The sequence below is a fragment of the Trachypithecus francoisi genome, unplaced genomic scaffold, assembly GCF_009764315.1.
Source record: "Trachypithecus francoisi isolate TF-2019V2 unplaced genomic scaffold, Tfra_2.0 Lachesis_group17, whole genome shotgun sequence".
NCBI classification, from domain to species: domain Eukaryota; kingdom Metazoa; phylum Chordata; class Mammalia; order Primates; family Cercopithecidae; genus Trachypithecus; species Trachypithecus francoisi.
Window position 1 is genome coordinate 47,055,232 of NW_022681462.1, and position 5,820 is coordinate 47,061,051.

Genomic DNA, 5,820 nt, shown 5'->3' on the forward strand with positions numbered 1-5,820 from the left:
GGCAATAATGTGCCCCGACATTGTCTAATGTGCCCTGGGGTGCAAAACTGCCCCTCGATTGAACACCACTGCCCTAACCAAAAGAAAATAATCAGGTTTGGGGGAAAGAGGACAATTGACCTCACATTCAGGAGTGAGTGACCCTACTTCCATGGGAAAGTAACCACCCACGAGAGAGAAGAAACTGACTGATTTTGAGCGTGAATGACAGAGAGGGATCTAGAGTCACTGGCAGGTCCTGGTGATAAACAGATACAAACGGGCATGCTGCAGACCTTGTCACACAGCCAGCATGCCACTGTGGCCTACCCTCAAGCCACACCTGCCTGCCTTCCTCTGCCCCAGTCCACCAAGCCTGCCCACCACAGGGCCCTTGCACATCCAGCTCCCTGCAGCACTCTTCCTTCCCCCTCCTCCTGCTGGGCTCCTGTGGACCACTGAGTCTCTTAAATGTCATTTTCCCCCAAAAAGCTGCCTTCGCGCCCCCGACCGAATGAAGCTCCCCTGATATGCCTTCAAGACACCCTCTAGTTGTCACTTTGAATACTTACTGCAAAAGGTAGTTATAAGAGTATTTGGGGCTGGGCACGGTGGCTCGCGCCTGTAATCCCAGCACTTTGGGAGGCCAAGGCAGGTAGTTCACGAGGTCAGTAGTTCGATACCAGCCTGGCCAAGATGGTGAAACCCCATCTCTACTAAAAAAATAGAAAAATTAGCCTGGCGTGGTGGTAGGCACCTGTAATCCCAGCTACTCAGGAAGCTGAGGCAGGAGAATCGCTTGAACCCAGGAGGCAGAGGTTGCAGTGAGCCGAGATCGCATCACGGCACTCTAGCCTGGGCGACAGAACAAGACTCCGTCTCAAAAAAAAAAAAAAAGAGTATTTGGATGATTATTTGCTTGATTTATTTTCCCCCCCCCAAGACTGTGAAAGTCCTGAAAGCAGGGGGCTTGCCTGCTTGGCTCACCCAGAACAACAAGCAGACTTGCTAAATGAGTGCGTGGTACTGCCAGTTGACTTCACTGTTGGTCCTATTTGTATCTGTTTTGAGATTGACATTAATGCACCATTAGTGGGCTGGTCTCCTAGGGCTAATTAACATTTTTCAATGTTGAAAGCTTTTTAAATAAAATAATGAAAATATGAATTTCTCACAAAGGCTGAGTTTCCTAATAACAGAATTATAATTATTCCAACACTCGTCTTGAGACTACATAATTAAGAAACAGTAATACTTGCATATTTTTTTTTAATTTTAGAAGTCTACATGAACGATTCTCTACATGATTGTTTCTTTGATCATTGAAGCTGTCATTTTCCTCTTGCATTCTTAGGACTGCATTCCACATAACAAAATTGAATTTCTTTCAGACCGTAAAATTATTGGAATATAACATCCACCCTAACTTCATCTACATAACATGAAGTATATAATTTCCACTCAAAATTAATTTTCACTGTAAACAAGAAAAACAATAAACCAAAAATCACTTATGCTTATTTTGAAATAGATTTAACAATTAGGAAGTCCCATGAGAAAAAAGGGAGATTCAGTGACGGGAACAGTGATTAAGTTAGCCAAAATGCTCAGCAGTAGGAGAATACTTTTTTTTTTCCACTTGGCAAAGTTTAAATAATTTTTTAAGTGTCAGATTCTGTTCTTATTTTGGTGTTTGTGGGAAACATCTTGTAAGCTGGAATTAAGCAGCAAAGAGCAATGATGCCCGGAAGCTGCAGCTCCGTGTGGCCCCCTAATTCTACACTAAGACCCCTTGTTTGTCTTCAGAGTAAAAAATGAGCGCACTGCACACACGGTATTGTGTCCAAAGTCCATCAGCTTTCCACGTGCTGGCGTGGAAACAAGGAACATCTTTTCTTCAGTTCCATAAAGTAGTTCTCTACATGTTAGAAATATAAATAGTTTGCCTTTGGGGACCGATACATTGTTTTCCCCTTGAACTCACTTATTCATCCATTTATTTCACAAATTCATAAGGAGCTTGCCCTGTACCAGATATTGTGATACCTGCTGGAGACACAGTGGTGAAGAGACACAGGAAGTCCCAGCACACAGGTGAGACCCGCGCACGGGCCCCAAGTACTGTGGGGTCACGAGGCGCTCTTGCTAAGTGCTTCATGTGCCTCACTCATCAACACAGCAACTCCATGGGGCAGGCACTGCCCTGGCCCTGAAATGAGTGAGGCCAAGGTGCAGAAGTGAACACGTGCTCACTTGCGGTGTGACCGGGTAGAGCCAGAAGTTCTGCCGGCACACACCTGCTGCAAGAACCCGGCTCTGAAATCCTCATGTGTCACCAGTTCGTGAGCTACTGATTGCACACATGCAGTCACACAGATAGAGTCACACAGTGCACAAGCTCTGGGAGGGGGATACACTGCGCATGAGATTGTTTCAGATGGCAGCGCCTGGCCTGATGAGGAAGGTCAAGGAAGGCCCCCAGGGGAAGCCTTGAGGCGGTGTGGAATGGTGGGTGGGTGGAGTGCATGAAATGAAGAGGCAGGGGTCCAAGCTCAGCACAGATGCCAAGAGCCAGACCTTTGAAAATATGTGGCCAAGACCCAGGAGTGCCTGGACACACGGAAGCCAGTTATTACTAGAGATAGTGACATGCAAGTGAACATCTGGGGGGTAGGAAGTGGGGAAGGGTGTTGCAGACCAGAATTCCTACTCAGGACACTGCTCAGTTCTAGGTAGTGCCAAGGTGAATTTTCCAAGGTAAACGCACTTTATGAGATCTCAAGCACCAACACAGATTCTCAATCACCCTTATTACAACATGGGGAAATTTTAATCGCTGCTAATAGTGGATGCTCAAGTCCTAAGATCTTATGAAACAAGCCAAGAAAGCTACTTCTGATCCATGTCAAGAACAAGTAAAGAGAAAAGCAAGCCATTTGTGTACTGTTTCAAGCAAAAAGCAACAAGATGAATATTCTTCATGTATACGTAGCTTACATAGGCTGAAGGCTCCGTCTCAAAATTCCACTTCACAGCCTAAACCTTCCTCAGCCCGAGCTGACCATCCTGCCTATACCATATTTTCCCGTTTTTCAAGTCACTGGCAAGTGTTATTTGGGGATTGTGTCGTAGTGGATGATTTTGTGCCACCATGAGGAAGCCTGCAAGGTCTTTGGTGGTCAAGGTGATGACTTACGCTTCCCTAGACCAGCAGCTCTGGCTGGGCACACCCAGATGCGTGCGAACACTTTGAGCACTGAAGGTCTGCAGGCCTCTGCAATCACTGAGCATTTGACAGTTCTCTGGGGCCATGCATCCACCAGCTCTCAGTGCACATCAGAAAAGGAGCTTCACAGAGACTTCTCATTTATTTTACGTTCATTACCCCGCTCATTTCCAAAGCGAGGTGCCTGAAGCTAGCTTAGCAACAGGCAGGCATGATGGCTGTCCCACTGCTGATTCTGAATGTGCTTCGTCAATGTGCTTGTTTTACCTCCGTGCTAACTTTATCTTCAGAACTTATTAAGTTTAATCCCAGCAGTGCTAATTAGAGGTGGCAACAACAGAAATCCTCTGCAAGGGCTCTTAGAAATCCACCGCCACTTCAGTGAGAACAGCCATGCTCTTCTTTTCATTCCTTGTCGCTTCCTCGGGCATTCCACAAGGAGCTAAAGTCTGGTATTTAGGGAGCTGAAGGGCACCTCCAGAACCAAGCTCTAAACCAAGTAAAGAGAGATTTTAGCACATGTGGCTTCAAATGAGAAATCTGTGTAAGGGTGCCACACACATCTATTAATCTCATTTGGGGATTTCTGTGCATACTGTACTTAAAATTAAGTAAGATAAGCTGTTTATAAAATGTTGCATCTCAGTGGCATTGAACCATAATTTTCTGCCTCCTCAGTGGAAGTTCAAGCTTGTGGTCCTACAAGGAAATGTAAACTCTGAAAATGCAGAGCCTCACTAGGACAACCAGAGAAGTGCAAGTTTAGGGAAATGAAAGTTGTCTCCAGGGTATGACATCATCTGATGACCTTGGGATGAGGCCATGGATTATTAAACGTGTTTAAAACACACATACGGAAGTGAGGGGTGAGAGATGGGGGCAGGTTAACAGCAGGGCAGCATTTAGGGGGAAGCCCAGAGCATGAGGCCTGGTTAGCACCATTTTCACATGCCCTGTCTTCCTCTCCCACGTTGGTTTTCCCTGCTGATGGGGTGACAACGACCAGATTTGGAGTTGGGTCAGGCCTACAGACAAAGGGCACCTAAAGCCAACAGCACAGATGTGTCCTATTGGAGAAACACAGCAACTTGTTCTTCTCAGAGACGTACTGCACTGGTTATAGCTGCAGGTCGCCAATTAGCCTGCTGTCCAGCCAGTTTGATTGGCATGCTCTGGGCTGAGGCAGGGGCGACAGATCTGTCAGTCCAGCGAGGGCATGATCAATAACACTATTTGTACCATAATATATTCCATGTAAGCCTTCTGTCTTCAATGCATCACACCCGTAACTCACTCGCCATTAAACATATTGATGAACCTGCTCTTACTTCCCAAGCCGCTTCTCACTCGCTGCCTTACCCTAACACACCCTTTGAGATGCACCTGCACCTCATGAGCCAGAGGTTCACCTACTCTCTGTGCTTAATATCCTTGTCAGTTTCACCTTTTTCATCTGTTCCTTGTTCTCTACAGCAAAGTTGAATATACTCGATACAGCAAAGTCATGTCACAGTAAGAATCTAAAGTCCAGTTTTAAGAAAACCTCCCATCAAACTATATCTAAGCTGAAATGCTTTCTATCTGTATCCCTGCCCAAATGCCATGTCAAATTGTAATCCCCATTGTTGAAGGCAGGGCCTGGTGGGAGGTGATTGGATTACGGGGTGGATTTCCCCCTTTGGTGCTGTTCTCATGGTTGAGTTCTCAGGAGATCTGGTTGTTTAAAAGCTTGTGGTGGCCAGGTGCGTTGATGGCTCATGCCCGTAATCCCAGCACTTTGGGAGGCCGAGGTGGGTGGATCACCTGAGGTTGGGAGTTCGAGACCAGCCTGACCAACATGGAGAAACTCTGTCTCTAATGAAATTAACAAAATTAACCAGGCATGGTGGCACATGCCTGTAATCTCAGCTACTGAGGAAGCTGAGGCAGGAGAATTGGTAGAATCCAGGAGGAGGAGGTTGCAGTGAGCCGAGATCACGTCACTATACTCCAGCCTGAGCAAAAGAGCAAGACTCTGTCTCAACCTCCCGGCAGAGGTTGTGGCGAGCCAAGGTTGTGGTGTGCACTCCAGCCTGGGCAACAAGAGTGAAACTCTGTCTCAAAAAAAAAAGTGTGTGGCACCTGCCTCTTCTCTCTCTTGCTACTCTGGCCATGTAAGACAGGCCTGCTTCCCCTGCGTGCCTTCCACTATTACTGAAAACTTCCTCAGGCCTCTCCAGGAACAGAGCGGAAGCCTCTATGCTTCCTGTGCAGCCTGCAGGACTGTGAGTCAATTAACGCTCTTTTTTTTTTTTTTTTTTTAAATAAATTGCCCAGCCTCAGGTATTTAGAGCAGTGCGAGAATGGACTAATACATAAACCATTACCTGGAATCTGGTGAATAAAGTCTCTTACAAGCTTTAGAATGTGAGAGCTGGGATTCACATAATGACAACTAGCAAATAATAACATGGAAAGATGTCCAGCTCCCTTGTTGAGTAGAGAAAAGTAGAAGGGCTTTATGCAACTGCATAAAATGTATACCCAAGCATGGGAACAAAGGAATGCAGAAGAATTTTTAAAATTGTATTACGGTGATGGAATTATGGGTGATTTTCCTCTATTTTATAAACTTG

General features: G+C 46.0%; 1 long non-coding RNA gene across 1 annotated transcript; it reads left to right on the forward strand.

Moving 5' to 3' along the window:
* Nucleotides 1-760: 760 nt before the first annotated feature.
* Nucleotides 761-5,315, forward strand: LOC117062965. Its single transcript, XR_004428642.1, has 2 exons — nt 761-797; nt 5,242-5,315. It is a non-coding gene; the product is annotated as an uncharacterized LOC117062965 (long non-coding RNA).
* The last annotated feature ends 505 nt before the right edge of the window (nt 5,316-5,820 follow it).